The sequence below is a fragment of the Oratosquilla oratoria genome, chromosome 7 (genome assembly GCF_046742065.1).
Source record: "Oratosquilla oratoria isolate Oo_2021 chromosome 7, ASM4674206v1, whole genome shotgun sequence".
Lineage (NCBI taxonomy): Eukaryota > Metazoa > Arthropoda > Malacostraca > Stomatopoda > Squillidae > Oratosquilla > Oratosquilla oratoria.
Window position 1 is genome coordinate 49,021,533 of NC_134783.1, and position 17,500 is coordinate 49,039,032.

Genomic DNA, 17,500 nt, shown 5'->3' on the forward strand with positions numbered 1-17,500 from the left:
AAGAGGAAGAGAAGGAAGAATTGGAGGAGGAGGAGGAGGACGAGGAGGAGGAGGTCGAGGAGGAGGAGGAGGAGGACGAGAACGAGCAAGAAGCGGAAGAGAAAGAGAAAAAGTAAGAGGAGTAAGAATTGCAGGAAGAGGAACAGGAGAAGGAGGACAAGCAAGCACAAGAGGAAGATGAGGAAGAATTGGAGGAGGAGAAGGAGGAGGGGGAGGAATAGGAGGAAGAATATGAGGAGGACAAGCAGGAGCAGGAAAAGAAGAGTTTGATAAGGACAAATCCTTTTACCTATTCCTTCTTCCCCTTCCTTGTTCTCCTTTTCCTTTTTCCTTTCCTTCTGCACCTCTTTCTTCTTCTCCTCCTCCTCCTCCTTTGTTTTCTCTTCCTCTTCCTCTTGCTCTTTCTTCTCGTCCTCCTCCTTCTTTTCCTCCTCTTCCTCATCCTTCTCTTCTTCTCCCTTCTTCTCCTCTTCCTCCTCCTCCTTCTCTTCCTCCTCCTCCTTCTCGTCCTCCACCTTCTTTTCCTCCTCCTCCTCCTCCTCCTCCTCCTCCTCCTCCTTTTCTTCCTCCTGCTCTTCCTTTTTTTTCTTTCTTTTCTTCGGGGAAACTCCTCCGAAGTTCGGGAAGTTCAAGAAGTTCCTCAAAGTCGTCTCTCGAGGTCCGTTCTTGTTTACATTGACTCCAACGCCGTGTGTACTCAACTCTCGTTTTATTTGTTTTCTCCCGTTCTTCTTTTGTTTAAAGCGGTTAATATCTGTGATTTATGGAGTGTTCTTAAGGACTCCTTTGTTGGATTCCCCGCCTATGGGATCTGTATTATTGCGCTGAAAAAAAAATCCCCAATATTTTTTTTTTTTTTTTTTTTTTAGGGAGAGGGCATGGTTCCTATACAATGGATTGCAATGCCAAAGATTGAAAATAAAAGAACTTTTGAATGAAAAATCCTGCCCATTAGGTCAAACGAAATAAAGGTATCAAGCATTCTAAGCACCTTCTCACCCTCATCCTCATTCTTCTCCTTCTCCTTTTTGTCCTTATCCTTGTCTTTCTCCTTCTCATTTTTGTTTTTTTCTCCTCCTCTTCCTCCTCCTTCTCCTCCTCCTGCTCCTTTTCCTCTTCCTCTTCTTCTTTCTTTTCCTCATTCTCTTCTTCCTCCTCCTCCTCCTGCTTCTACTCCTCCTCTCCCTCCCCCTCCTCCTCCTCCTCCTCCTCCTCCTCTTCCTCTTCCTCTTCCTCTTCCACCTCCAAAGAGGTCACTCCCTCAACTGATTAAAATCACTTAGCGCCAGCCAGACCAAAATATATAAAGTCTGTCATCGTCGCCAAGGGCTAAAGGTCTTCGTCGTCACTTCTCTCTTGACCACAACAGTCCCCAAAGCACATTGGGCAAAGGTGACGTCTTCGGCCGCAGCTACACAGCGCTTCCTGGCGTGCGCGCTTCATAATCTTGGTCGAATAGAATCGCCATGCGTTAGCCAGAAGAAATTCTTTAAAGCGGACAGTCGGTGGTATTCTAAAAAAAAAATTATGTAAATCTTATAAATCCTTGGAAAGATTTATATAAGGAGAGATGATGAATAGGATAGCCTGACGACAGGCAAGCTGTGAGGAAAAGGACCTTCCGGCACGGAAGGGGTAAAACGCGTAAAGAGTTGATTTTATTTCTTATTTATTTTATTTGTGTTTTTCGTTTATTTGTATTTTTTATATATTATCAATTTTATTTACTTGTTTATTTATTCATATAAGTAGATATACATATGTGTGTTTGTGTATATATATATATATAATTATATATATATATATATATATATATATATATATATATATATATATATATATATATATATTCGACCTCATGATACGGACCCTGAGGACCGCAAAATGAAATAAGCTTACATGCTTTTTTTTGTGTTATCCTCGGCAATTGTAATTGTTTGTTATTTCATACTATGTGTTCTTTTCATTAATTATCTGCACTTCATGTATATTGATTCATTGCCAAATAAGCTGCTGCTTCTTCTTCTTCTTCTTCTTCTTCTTCTTCTTCTTCTTCTTCTTCTTCTTCTTCTTCTTCTTCTTCTTCTTCTTCTTCTTCTTCTTCTTCTTCTTTCTTCTTCTTGTCGTCATTATTATTTTTATTATTATTGTTATTATTATTATTATTATGATTGTTATTATTATTATTATTATCATTATCATTATCATTATCACCATTCTCTTCTGGAATGGGAACCTGAGTCGAAACGCTCTCTCTACTAAATGTTTTGCACAATTGTGACGTCACTTCCGCTCTCGCATCCATTATGGACGCTGGGACTTGATTGCCAACTTTCTAGTTACAGCCATCTTCAGCATCTCTGTGTCCCCCCCCCGTCTCTCTCTCTCTTTCTCTCTCTCTCTCTCTCTCTCTCTCTCTCTCTCTCTCTCTCTCTCTCTCTCTCTCTCTCTCTCTCTCTCTCTCTCTCTCTATCCCTCTCTATATATCTGTCTCCGTGTCTGTCTCTATATCTATATCTATATCTCTCTTGTTTTTATGTTTTTAACTCGGTATTTATGTTTTCTAAAGCCTGCTTATATAGAGCATTTTGTTTGCTTCTAAATGTGCTATCTCTCAACATTGCTAACTTGTCAATGTAGAGAGTTCATCCCATATGGAATTGCATGATCCGGTGCCAGCCAGATGAAAGCCAGTAAAGTTCCAATTCAGCCTCCAAGTATTAAGAATTTCCAATGATATATTCATTTAATGAATTATTCATTTATTTATTTATCTATTTGTTTATTCGTTTTCAAGGTTTATGAGATGCTATAGTCTGTGATTACGTCATTCATGTACTAATTTGTCTTTTCATTATTTTTCAATATTCTGTTCATTTTCATATTTTGTATAACTTTTATACTCTGATTTTATTTTCTTGTATGTTATTGTTTAATATCCCGTTTTCTCTTGACGTTTCTCTAATTCCTATTTTATTTTTATTCCTATATGAAGTTCATAACCATCACTTTCCCCAGCTATCCAGCAATTATAGTTACGACTATAATCACAGGAACAAAAGTGTCTGTCATTGTCTTTATCTGGTAATACCAGAAGTCTTCTGCTAAAGCTGTACGCTTTGTCATTCTATGCCATCCCCCCATCCCCTCTCCCCCCCCTCAAACCCACGCCATTTCTCCCCTATTCTCTTCCTTCCTCCCCCTATACCCTCCCCCCCATACCATACCCCTCCCTCAACCACCCATACCACCTACTCGTAGAACGTCCGCTGCACTTCCTGCCCAGCGCGTGGCCCCCTCGTGACGTCACAGTGCTAGGGTGCCCAGTTGGTGGTTCAATGCCAGCCTAGCGTGGGCACGCCGTCATAACAAAACAGACTAGTTTTCATTTCTGTATACCATTTATTTACGTTTATTTTTTACAATATATTCATTGGAGGATATTGTATTATAGATGTGGGTGTTGTATGTTCAAGTCTGTTTATTCTCTCTCTCTCCTTCTCCCTCACTCCCTTACTCCCTCACTCCCTCACTCCCTTACTCCCTCACTTCTCTCCCTCTCTCCCTCTCTCCCTTACTCCCTCTCTCCCTCACTCCCTCTCTCCCTCACTCCTTCACTCCTTCTCTCCTCTCCCTCACTCCCTCACTCCTTCTCTCCTCTCCCTCTCTCCTCTCCATCTCTCCCTCCCACTCTCTCTCCCTGTCTCTCCCTGTCTCTCCCTGTCTCTCTCTCTCTCTCTCTCTCTCTCTCTCTCTCTCTCTCTCTCTCTCTCTCTCTCTCTCTCTCTCTCTCTCTCTCTCTCTCTCTCTCTCTCCTTTTCCTCTTGCTCTCCCCCATTTCCCCTCTCCCCCTCTCTCTCCCTATCTCTTTCCCTGTCTTTCTCCTCCTCTCCTCTACTCTCCTCTCTCACGCAGACACACACGCGCTCAGACAGACACACGAACGCACACGCAATAATGCACAGACACACACACACACACACACACACACACACACACACACACACACACACACACACACACACACACACACACACACACACACATACGTACATACATACATACACACAAAAAATAATACCAGAACAATATAAAATCGAAACAAAGAAAGTAAAGAAAGTAACATCTGTGGGAGTAATTATCTCAAATGACTTGTCACCTGATAAACAGATGAAAAAAATTGTCGGAGAATCATACAACTTGCTAAGATCAATAAAGGTGGCTTTTACCTTTTTTCGACGAAGAAATGGTTAAAAGAACACTAGGCACATTAATAAGGCCTAGACTGGAGTATGCTGCGACACGATGGCCACCCAGCACCAAAAAGAATGAAAAGAAAATTGAAAGAATCCAGAGAGCGGCCACGGAAATGGCCCCAACACTTTCAAACCTGTCATATGAGGAGAGAATGTATATATGTATGTACATATGTATATATATATATATATATATATATATATATATATATATGTGTATATATATGTATATATATATATATATAATATGTGTGTGTGTGTATGTGTGTATATATGTGTATGTAGGTATATATATGTATGTATGTATATATATATGTATGTATTTATATAATATATATGCACATAAATATATATATATATATATATATATTATATATATATATATATATATGTATTTATATATATACACATATATGTACACGTACATGCAAGTGGATATGCATATTGTTTATAACCGTATACATGTGCGTGCGTAATTTGTTTGCGTGCGTGCTAGCATGTTGAAATATACCTGAATAACATAATGGTGGGAACCGCTAAATCAGTGTTGATTAACCTCAGTTTAACTTCAGCAACCTTCAGTTGAGGCGTTCGTCACAGAAGGCCATGAATCATCTTTATTATTACAGTGACTTCTGTCTGCGATGGCAGGAAGAGGAGCATCTGTGTCCATGTGTCTCCCCCCCCCTTTCCCCCTCCCCCTTCCCCCCTTTCCCCCCTCACCCCTTCCTTCATGGAAGGAGAGACTCTTGGGGAGAAGAGGAATGGGGGTGAAGGAGGGACTGAGAAAGCTGAGAGTGAGACAGAACGGGTCCGGAGGGGGGGGGGCTAAAAGTGGGGAGGTTAGCTTGGGGGTGGATTGGGAGGGGAAGAAGGATATAAGGGAAAGGGGAGGTATAAAGTTACCGGAAGAGGTCGGGTGAGTAGGCGAGGGGTCGGCACTAAAGGAGGTGCCGGGGGGGGGGTCTAAGAGTGCCACTGTATTTTGTATGTCATAAGTTGGTTAGTTGGTAGTGGTTGGTGGTGGTAGGTTAGGTTATGAATTTGTATTTTTCCATTTTTATTATTCTTTAAAAATATTGTAGATTCATTGCTGCCCTTCTTCCTCTTCCTCTTCCTCTTCCTCTTCTTATTCACCTCCCTCCTACTCCTTTTTTTTTTTTTTTTTTTTTTTTACTTGAAACCCTGACGTCGCTCCATCAACCAACCGAGATTTTTGTTTTTTGTATCTTCAAGTTATTCTTTGGGAAACTCGAATCACGTTGAAAGTTCTCTACACTGGCTGTCACTACTGATCATATTTCGAATATTGCGCTCATATAAGTTGAAATTACAATATATATATATATATATATATATATTATATATATATATATATATATATATATATTTGTATGTGTGCGTCTGTATAATATCTGCAAATAGTCCTTGTCTTGTCTGAATAATATCTCCCGATGTTAACCAGAAATAAACCTCTAAAGAGTGTCTTGACAGCGACGGGGTTAACCCAAATAGCCTTAACCCCTTTAGCTCCCCTTTAACCTTCTTCGTTGGCCTATGAAATCGCTTGGTTTAAGCCAGAACGAAATATGTAAAGGTTGCCATTGTTGTGAACGGAAGACCACTCGGGAAAAGAAACGAGAATAAAAGAAAAGGAAAGAAAATAAATAAAAGAAAAGAAAGAGAAAGAGAAAGAGAAAAGGAAAGGAAAAAGAAAAATATAGATAAAATAAAGATGAAAAGGGAATAGAAAAAAAAAATAAATAGAAAAAGCAAAGGAAAAGAAAAAAAATGAAAGGGAAAAAGAAAAGGCAAAAAAGGAAAAAAAAGGAAAGGGAAAAAGGAAAATAAAAAATAAAAAATTAAAGAAAGAAAATAGAAAAGGAAAAGGAAAAGAAAATAGAAAAGAAAAAGAAAAGAAAAAGAAAAGAAAAAGAAAAGAGCAAAAAGGGAAAATATATAAAAGGGAAAAAGAAAAAAGAAAAAGAAAATAGAAAAGAAAAAGAAAAGAGCAAAAGGGAAAAATATATAAAAGGGAAAAATGAAAAAGAAAAAAGAAAAAAGAAAAAGAAAATAGAAAAGGAAAAGAAAAGAAGAGGGAGATAAAATTGGACAAAGGAAAAGGAGAAGATTAAATAGAAAGTGACAAAGAGGAAAGTTTGGACCAACTTTAGGAGGTCGGAAGGGCCCCTCAGGAGGAAGAAGAGGAAGAGGAAGGCCGTCGCCAAGAATTATGGAGGAAAGAAAATGGAGGAGATTTATGGAGGCGAGAGTGGAGGAAGGTTGGAGGTCCCACGGAAGTGGACTTGAATAGGGATGGTCGAGGCATGACGTGGAGGGATGGCCTCCACAATGTGGAGGAGGTGGAAGGGGTGACCTCCAGAATAATGAGGAGGTCTAGGGATGGAGGTAAATGTCGAGATGAATATGGAGGAAGGATTTCCACTTTAGCTTTGCTCTATTTTAATTTTTCTATTTCTAATTTTATATTTTTTCTTTCATTTTTCATTTTTTTAGATATATTTTTTACATTTTCTATTTTAATTTTTTTCCTCGCTATTTTCTACGTTTCATCCCATTTCTCTTCCTTACATTTGATTTATCTTATTATTTTCTTGTTCATCATTTTAATTTATTATTACTCTTTTGTTATGTTTTATTTTATTCCTTTAGCCTTCATTTATCTTATATCTTAACATTTATTGACATTAAATGAACACCTTGTCACGGCCGTGGTCAGGCTGTTGGAGTAATTGTCAACACCACCACCAAACACCACCACTACCACCATCAAACACCACCAAACATCAAGGAATAATGGGAGGTATTCAATGGAGGTGGAAGAGTGATACTGTGATAAAGGATGTGCGCACGCGCATGTATGTATGTATACTGTATATGTACTGTGTGTGTGTGTGTGTGTGTGTGTGTGTGTGTGTGTGTGTGTGTGTGTGTGTGTGTGTGTGTGTGTGTGTGTGTGTGTGTGTGTGTGTGTGTGTGCACGTGCGCGTAGATCTCTCTGTGTCTGTGTGTGTATGTGTGTCTTTGTATGTGTGTGTGTGTGTGTGTGTGTGTGTGTGTGTGTGTGTGTGTGTGCGTGCGTGCGTGCGTGTGTGTGTGTGTGTGTGTGTGTGTGTGTGTGTGTGTGTGTGTGTGTGTGTGTGTGTGCGCGCGTGCGCGTGTCTCTTCCTCTGAGTGCGTATGTGCGTGTGTGTGCGTGTGTGCGTGTGGATGCGTCCGTGCGTGTCCGTACACACAAAACAATTCTCGATAAGTCAGTAGATCTGGATATAAATATACAAAGACAATGAGAAGAAAAAATGAGAGAATTCAAAGAACGAAAGAATGAGGGAGTGAGTGAGTGAGGGAGGGAGGGAGAGAAAGAGGGTGGGAGGTAGGGAAGGAGGGAGCGAAGGAGGGGAGGGAGGGAGGGAAGGAGGGGAGAAACTAGAAAAAAAATGGATGAATGGATGAATGGATGGATGGATGAACGATTGCATCAATTTAATTAGTTGACGGGGAATAAGACAATCTCTGCGGTGTGGTGGTGAAAGGCGAGTGAGTGGGGGGAAGAGGGGAGGAGGGAGGGGAGGAGATGGGGGAAGAGGGGAAGATGGAAGATGATTAAGGGGGAGGAGATAGACACCCGCGTGCGTTTTTTTTTTTTTTTTTTTTTTACAGCTTCTCTCGAGTCACTAGAAATGTCTTCCTTTTCTTCTGATGTCGTCCTCTCTATCTATTGATTTTTTATTTTCTATTTTATTTATTTTTTTATTTTATATGTATTCTTTCTGTGGTTAGTCCTCAGTCTGTGTGTTGGTCGGTAGTGATTGCCGACTTGTCCCTTTGTGAGTACATAACTACAAAAAAAAAAAAAAAAAAATAGGTCATTGGTCATACCCAGTGCTTCTATAATTAGGGACAATATCGCACTGAGTAAGTGGAACGTTTTACTGGAGTAAACAATTTTCACCAGTCATGAAATAATGCTACGTGACTCTGGTCCGTAAGGATATTACTAAGGTTTCCAAAATAGTGACTGTAAGACTGGTAAAAGTAATACATACTACGAGGAAGGGGAGTAGGAAGTGGAGAAAAAGGAAGAAGAGGAAGAAGAGGAGGAGGGGAGGAGGAAGAAGAAGAGGATGAGGAGGAGGAAGAGGAAGAAGAAGAGGAGGAGAAGGAAGAGGCGGGGAGGAAGAAGAGGAGGAAGAGGAAGAAGAAGAGGAGGAGGAGGAGGAAGAGATGGGGAGGAAGAAGAGGAGGAAGATTAGTAGGAGGAGGAGGAAGAGGAGGAATGGAGGGGGAGGAGGAAGAGGAATAAGAAGATGATCAGGATGAGGAAGAGGCGGGGAGGAAGAAGAGGAGGAGGAGGAGAAGGAGGAGAAAGGTTTTGTTTCTTAGGTGGACGTGATGACGTGAGATCCCATCACGTGACAAAGCACAATCACGAACAAAACTCACGAAAGATGATGTTGTCGTTATCTCACGCATAAATCATCAGTGCGTGGTGAGACTCCTCAATGAGTTGATTAATGTATTTTGATATATTTTTTTATTTGTATAAATCTATTCACGGGTTTATATGTATTTGTTGAGTATTTGTATGTGTTATCTTGGGTGTATGTATTCTTGGGGTTCATGCAATTTTTTAGTTATATTTATTAACTAATTGATTTCTTTATTTCTTTATTCATCAATTATTTCACATTTGATTTCATTATGGATCAAAGCATTGTCGGCATGGAGTTTTAATGGAAGTCGTAATAAATAAATAAATATATATATATATATGGATATATATATATATATATATATATATATATATATATATATATATATATATATATATATATATATATTCTAATAAGAAAATGTTCCGTAGTCCTTAAGCTCCGGTCGCACTATCACGACTCGAGTGAGTTTGATTAGAAACGACATCGTTTACAATTTTTAATTTTTCTAATCTCCAAATGTCATATTACCTCTGCGTCATATGTTGAGAAGTTGAATGACGACCTAAGAGAAGTTAAACCTATACGAATATTAGACACATTATTGAATTGTCCTTAGTGGAATCTTGAACACTGTAGGCAAAGTCACCCTGCAGCTTTCCAAATTCGCAACATTTGACAAAAAACGTGATAGTATGACTGTGGCTTTAGTATATATGGAATTAACAAGCGAGTTGAATGTTCTAACACATTGGTAAGATAGACTGAATATCCCACTATATCCCCATGTCCCCTCTATGCATACCCTCCTAGTATATACAAATCCTTCCACTTTTTTGTACAACCACGCTGAAGAGGATCACAGTGATCGCAATATACGTATTTTCAAATAACTTTATTTTCTCCGATAGTGGGATATTCAGTCTATATATAGAAATGTTGACTTGAAAGAATACATTGATAATAATAACAATTGTTGCCTTGAGGTCCACTTGGTGGAAGACCCGCCGCCCCACAGCGGTTGGCATCGGTCCCCGGATCTTCCCTTAGACCTCTCTGGGAAGAAACTTTGGGTTGTTGTCTGTGTTGTGTGAGTGTGGGGCTATTTCTATGTCACCGGCTGGAAATGGCAAGGGGAGGGGAGCAGTCGTCGGTTACTAGCTCTCCATGTGTGAGAGAATGTAAGAAATGGAGTTGAAGTTAATAGTAAGAGAGAGAGAGAAAAAGAGAGAGAGAGAGAGAGAAGAGAGAGAGAAGAGAGAGAGAGAGAGAGAGAGAGAGAGAGAGAGAGAGAGAGAGAGAGAGAGAGAGAGAGAAAGAGAGAGAGAGAGAAAGAGAGAGAGAAAGAGAGAGAGGAGAGAGAAAAGAGAGAGAGAGAAGAGAGAGAGAGAGAGAGAGAGAGAGAGAGAGAGAGAGAGAGAGAGAGAGAGAGAGAGAGAGAGAGAGAGAGAGAGAGAGAGAGAGAGAGAGAGAGAGAGAGAGAGTGAGATCTTGGTCTGGATGAGGTCTAGGGAATTGGCGGGTTTTGGAAAATGGACAGCAGGGAGATGATCCTCTTCGCTGTCCATCTTGCGGGACCACCACAAGCAGGTACCCACCCCTGATCCCACATCGATACCAGTACCAACAATGACCAAAATGTCAGTAATCCATTTCACCAAGGCACAACAGAATGTGAAACACACACAAAACCGCACAGAATGTATAGGAAAGACAAGAAATTAATTCCCTTGGGCAGTGGAGCTGCACCTACAAGACGTCCGGCGAAGTCTTGCAGAACTGAAGGTGAATAACCAATAAGCAAAGCGTGAAGGTCAGTCGATGATAGGAGTCGTGATCGAAGGAAAAAACAGACACATTTCGTTCCCGTGTTCTTGTTTAATCGTCCGATGAGGCGGCCGTTGTGCTATCAAAAGTTGCACATAACTAAAGCCAGAGTTATACGTACATATGTGCATTTATGTCGGTATCTTTATGTTTGTATGTATGATGAATGAAAATGTAGACCTGTGTGTGTGTGTGTGTGTGTGTGTGTGTGTGTGTGTGTGTGTGTGTGTGTGTGTGTGTGTGTGTGTGTGTGTGTGTGTGTGTGTGTGATTCACCATGGTTTCACCATGATCTTGGATCACGTGTTGGACTCGTGATCGACAGCTATTTACCTCTCGGAAGAGAGCTCAGAGCTCATATATGACTGACCTATGGGTAATACTGTGACCTTACACGCACACACACACCCAACTCCCCGCCCACGAGAGTTGGAGTAACGACGGGCAGCGCAGCGATACTGAAATTATTGCAGCCCTGGGCGGGATTCGAACCCGAATCGCCGTAGTGGCAGGCGGGAGCTCTAACCACTGCGCCACGAGTCGTGTTTTTGTGTGTGTTTGTGTTTAAGATCGATATGAGATAGCATACGAATATATGTACATGTGCACGTTTATGTCTATATTTTTCTGTTTGTGCGAGTGTGCGTATGTGTATGTGCGCGTGCGCGTGTGTGTGTGTATGTGTGTGCGCGCGTGTGTGTGCGTGCGACCATACGTACGTGTACGCGTGTGTGTGTTCATACGTGTGTATGTGTTTGTGAACACATACGTAACCTTCTTCCTGGGTAACGCAAAAATTAAAGGCTATCAAATACTCTTGGCAAAACAGCTGTCGCGATAATAACAACGCACTGAATAACAACATTAATCTTTTGTACCGAGCATCCTCTGCCAACAGCCTCTCTCTTCCTCCCAACACTTTCACATTGCCAACGTTGTCAACTGGTCCCTGACAACATAACATTACGTCTTCCTAGGACCCGCTCAACACACTGGCAGACTTTATAGTTTATATTCTGGTTAAGCAACAGGAGATATTATTGAACTGAAAGGCCACACACCGCCTTGAAAGGGTCTCGATCGAATTGAATCATCTTCAATCCGGAGACCGCTGGACCTAAAGGGGTTATCATATTGGGCTATTTTACCTCCGACCTCCGATTAATCGGCGATACCACCTAGATCCAACATTTATTTCACCGTGAAATCACATTGACAAACTATCTTGTTTTCTCAACAATTTACATAGAATATTTGATATACGGGAGGAAAATGGTCTTCCTCCAGGATGTTAAATTGGGGGGGGGTCGCCGATTTAATGAAGCGGCCTTGCTGTGGATGTGCTGTGCCTTGCGACACTGCCTCTGACCCAGGGCAGTGGACAAGGTGCAGGGATGACCCGTCATCCAGGAGGTGCTAAGATAAGAGGGAGGGTGGAGGGGAGTGGAATGTATTTAGGGATGGAATGAGTGGGAATGGTTTTATGCCTTTTTCTTTTTGGCTACCTCCCTTGTAAGGGGGAAAAAGCCTTGGTATATGTATGTATGTATGTATGTTAAATTGGTTCCCGAAAACTGCTGGCTACAAATTTGCTCCAACAGTCGAAGGAAAGATAGCCAAAACAAAATACATAAAGAATGCCACCTTATTGAAGAGGTTAATACCTTCCACCCCGTTACTTGTTACCAACATAATGTCAATACCGATGCTAATTCCCAACATCTACCACCGGTAAATTCCCGTGCCAGCAAGCATCGTTGTAATAGTTATTACCTGCCAACACTTTTTTTTTTTTTTTTTTTTTTTTGTAACGTAAGGTCACCTCCACATCCTCATCTCATTTCTGCTTTCTCCTCTCTGGTGTCCTCCTCCTCCTCCTCCTCCTCCTCCAAGTCTTCCTCCAGTTCCTTCTCCAAGTCTTCCTCCAGTTCCTTCTCCATCTCCTTCTCCAACTTTCCCACCTCTTGCTTCAGCCCCTCCATGTTTTCCACCTTCTCCACCTCCTACTCCATCTCCTTTAGCTGCTTCTCCATCCCTTCCACCTCATCCTCCACCTCCTTCACCTCATCTTCCATGTTTACCATCTTCTCCACCTTCTACTCCATCTCACTTAGCTGCTTCTCCACCCCTTCCACCTCATCCTCCACCTCCTTCACCTCATCTTCCATCTTCACTTTTTCCATTTCCTCCATCTTCTCCAACTCCTACACTTCCTCCATTAGCTTCCTTCTCCGACTCTTCCACATTCTTCTTCTTTGGCTACTCTTCTCCTCTGGCTTCTCCTCCCTGCTCCTCCTCCTGCTCCTCCTCCTCTAGTTTCTTCTACTCATCCTCCTACTCTTCCTCCTCCTCTTCCTGCTCCAGTATCCTTCTCCAGCTCTTCCAGATTCTTCCTCCAGTTTCTTCAGCTACTCTTCTTCATCTAGCTTCTCCTACTCCCCTCTCTGCTCCTCCTCCCCCTTCTCTTTCTAGTCCTCCTCTTGCACCTCCTCCATCTCCTCCTCCTCCTACTCCTACTCCTACTCCTCCTACTCCTACTCCTACTCCTACTCCTCCCCCTTCTCTTCCCAGTCCTCTTCCTCCACCTCCTCCTCCTCCTCCTCCTCCTCCTCCTCCTCCTCCTCCTACTCCTCCTCCTCCTGCTCGTCTTCCATCACCCCTAGGTCACCCTCCACCATCGTGGGCAATTTCTCGAGCCATCTACACCTGAGTCACATGACAGACACTTCACGATTGCCTCGAGTACCGGTAAGGTGGGGGGGAGGGTTACGGGGAGCGGGGGGGGTTACGGGGAGCGGGGTGGAAGAGGAAGGGAAGAGAGAATGGGGGAAGGGAAAGGGGGAGAGGGAGGAGATGGTAGAGAAGAAAGGGAGGATGGGGAAAGGGAGAAGGGGAGGGGGGAAAGGGAAAGGGAGTATTGTGGAAGGGAGAAGGGGGGGGAGAAAGGATAGCAGAAGGGAGAGGGAGAAAGGAGGAAGGGAGAGTGAGAGAGGAGGGAAAAAGAGAAAAGGAGCAAGAAGGAATGGAGAGGGGGAGAGGAAGGAAGAAGGGAAGGGAAATAGAGGAGGAAGGGGAGGAACGAGGGGAGAGGAGAATGGAGGTGGGGAGAATGAGAGAAAGGGGAGATGAATTAGAGGGGAGAACTAAAGGTGAGATCTCAGAATGGAATGGAAGGGGGAAAAGAGAGGTAGAGAGGAGAAGAGAGGAGGGGGTCTAAAGATGAGTGCTCAGAATAGGGTAGAGAGAGAAAGAGAGGTAGAGTAGAGGTAGAGAGAAGGGAGGATGGGAGACAGAGGAGCAGAGGTAGAGAGAAGGAGGGTGGAATAGAGAGGAGGAATGAGAAGAGAGGAGGGAGAAGGGTGGAAGAAAAGAAAAGAAAGAAGTTGGCGAGAGTGGGAGAATGAAGTGAAAGAGAGAAGATGGGAGAGGAAAGGAAAGGAGAGAGAGAGAGAGAGAGAGAGAGAGAGAGAGAGAGAGAGAGAGAGAGAGAGAGAGAGAGAGAGAGAGAGAGAGAGAGAGAGAGAGAGAGAGAGAGAGAGAGAGAGCGAAACGGGGAGTAAGAGAAAGAGAGGAAGAACAGAAAAAGACAACAACAACAAAATAGGTTTGATTAAAAATTCAGGAAGAAGAGGAAGGAAGAGGAAGTATAGCATAGGAAAGAGGGGAAAGGGGAGAGGGTAAAGAGGGGGAAAGTAGAGAGGGGAAGAAGGAAACGAGGGGAAGGAAAGAGCGAGGAAGGGGAAGAGGGAGGGTGGGGAAGAAGGGAAGAGGGGAGTAGGGTCTCGTGGTTAGGGGGAACAGGTGGGAGGAAAAATTTGGAAAACGAGGAGAGGGGAAAGAGGGAGAAAGCTAAAAAACGAGGGGAATAGGAGGAGGAGGAAGGGGGTAAAAGGTAAAGAATAAGGAAGAAGGGGAAATAGAAAAGGGGGAAAGAGGAAAAAATAGGGGAATGAGAGGGGAAAGGAGAGGGGGGGAAGGTAAAAGATGTGTAAAAGAACATAGGGATGAAGGAGACTGCAAGAGACCATAAGGCCTACACAAGGGAGATGGGAGGAAAAAGGGTGATTTTTTGGGGGAGGAAAGGGAAGAGAGAAGAAAAGAGGTCACCCTTTAAGGGTGTAGTTATGAGGGAGGAGGAGGAGGAGGAAGAGGAGGAGAAGAAAAAGTAAAATTTATGGAAGAAAAAGGGAGGAAGAGAGGAGAGGGAAAGTTGGAAGGGGGGTTAGGGGGATGAGTATGATAAAGAGGGAAAAGAGGAAAAGAGTAAGAGGAGGAAGAGAAGTAGGAGGAAAAGAATGAGGAAGCTAAGGAGCATGAAGAGGACAAAGATGAAATGGAGGAGGAAGAGGAGGAGGACAAGGAGTATGAGGAAGAAAACGGTTTTCAAAAAGAGAAATAGGAAGATAAAGAGGAGGAGAAACAGGAAGAGGAGGAGAAGAAGGAGAAGGGAGGAGGAGAAATAGGAAGATAAAGAGGAGGAGGAGAAAGAGGAGGAGGAGGAGGAGAAATAGGAGGAGGAGGAGAAAGAGGAGGAGGAGGAGGAGGAGGAGGAGGAAGAGGAGAAGGAGGACGAGGAAGGAAAAGGGGGAGCTGGAAGATAAAGAGTAGGAGGAGGAGGAAGAAGAGGGGGAAGAGGATGAGCATTAAGATAAATAGGAAGAGAAGAAGGAAGAGAAGGAGGAGGAGGAAGAGGAGGAGGAGGGAAGAGGGGGAACTGGAATATAAAGAGTAGGAGAAGGAGATATAGGAGGAGGAGGAGGGGAGGAGGAAGAGGGGAGGAGGAGGAGGAGGAAGAGGAGGAGGAGGCGACCCGGTAGGGGAGGAAAGAGGGAGATAAGGAAAAGGGGAGAATGGGGTGGAGGGGTGGGGGGTGGTGGGAGGGCTGATGTCGGAAGCGTTGTAGGGTGGCAGCGAGAGAGTGAGAGAGTTTGAGGAGGATGGGAGGATAAATCAATAGGCGATAGGAGAAGGTGGAGGAGGAAGAGGAGGAAGAGGAGGAGGATGGGGAGGACGAGGAAGAACTTGATAAAACTAAGGAGAATGAGGAGGAGGAGGAGGAGGAGGAGAGCAAAGAGGAAGACATAGAGAAGGACAAAAAGGAGGAGAAGGAAAAGGATGACTAATTAGACAAGAAGGAGGAAGAGGACGAGGAAAAGGGGAGGAAGAGGAATAGAAGAGGAAGTAGGAAATGAAGTAGACGACGAGTAGGAGGAGGGGGAAGAGGAGGAGGAGGAGGGGGAGGGAAAGGAAAAGAAGAATAATGAGGAAGAGGAAGAGGAGAAAGAGGAGGAGGGAGAATAGAAGAAGAATGAGGAAGAGGATGAGAAGAAGGAGGAGAAGGAAGAGATGAAGAAGAATGAGGAAGAGGAGGAGGAGGTAAAGGAGAAGAAGAAGAATGAGGAAGAGGATGAGGAGAAGAATGAAGAGGATAAAGACAAGGATTAAGACGAGTTTTATCGAGGTTTCAGTTTAATCCTTCACTGAGGAGACGATCCATAATATCGTTTTGTGAAAACCAAATTAAAGACATTTTGCCATCTCGTCACAATATAACCCAATTCGATTAACCACCTTACGTACCTGCCTAACCTAACCTAACCTAACCTAATCTAACCTAACCTTTCCGTACCTTCTTAACATAACATAACATAACACAACACAACACAATTAAGTCCTACACAACACAACACAACACAACACAACACAACACAACATAACATAACCTTTCCGTCCCTTTCTAACCAAACCTAACCTAACCTAACCTAGCCTAACCTAACCTAATCTAACCTAAACTAATCTAACCTTTCTGTACCTTTCTAACCTAATCTAACCTAACCTACCCTAACCTTTCCGTACCTTCCTAACCTAACTTAACCTAACCTAACTTAACCTAACCTAACCTAACCTAACCTAACCTAACCTAACCTAACTTAACCTAACCTTTTTTATCATTTCCATGGCACACTTTTGGTTTATAAAGGTTTACAAAGGGTTACAAAGGAAGGACATGTGAGAAAGGAGCCTTTATTGTTACGACGTTTCGCTTATTACAACTTTTTCAAGTACAAAGCCATGACCCCTTTCGGTTGTAAAGGGGTCATCGGATGGTCTCTCGATTTCTTTATATGGTTATTTGTTTATTAGATTGTTTATTAATTAATTAAAAAATTATTTTACTTTTTATTTTGTTTACTTGCTTGCTTGTTTATTAGCTTGTTTATTAATTAATTAATTAATTTTACTTTTTATTTTGTTTACTTGCTTATTTGTTTATTTTCTTTATTTATTAATTAGTTACTTTGTTATCTTTTTATTTTGTTTATTTGTTTAATTATTTATCTATTATTTATTTATTTATATGTTTATTTATCTATTTGTTTACTTACTCATTTATTTACTTATTAATTTCTTTATTTAAGTATCCATTTACTTATTTGTTTATTCATTGATCTGTTTATCTCTTTATTTATTACTTATTCATCTATTTATTTATTTATTTATTTACTTATGTTATCATTATTCATTTTAATATTTTTATATTTTATTCATTTATTTGATTATTTTATTTTATTTTATTTTATTTATTGGTTTATTTGTTTATTTGTTTATTTCTTATTTTATTTTATTTATTTATCTTATTTTATTTTATTCATTTATTTATTTATTTTATCATTATTATTATTATTATTATTTGTAAGCAGAAATTACCGCTTCTGTTCACGAGGACAATACTGCATGAAGTCATCGAGGCGGTAGAGGGATGATGGAAGGAGAGTTGAAATTTATCCATTTCGGGCGATCTGTCCCCAAATCATAAATACTGCGTAACTCTGGTCAGTAGAGGTGCCACTAAGGTCCCTGAAATATCGATTGTATAAATATTTCGTAGTCAGTTCACGGAGAGGGAGAGAGAAGGGGGAACGGGGGAGGGCGAGAAGGGGAGAGTTGGAGGTGGAGAGGGGAA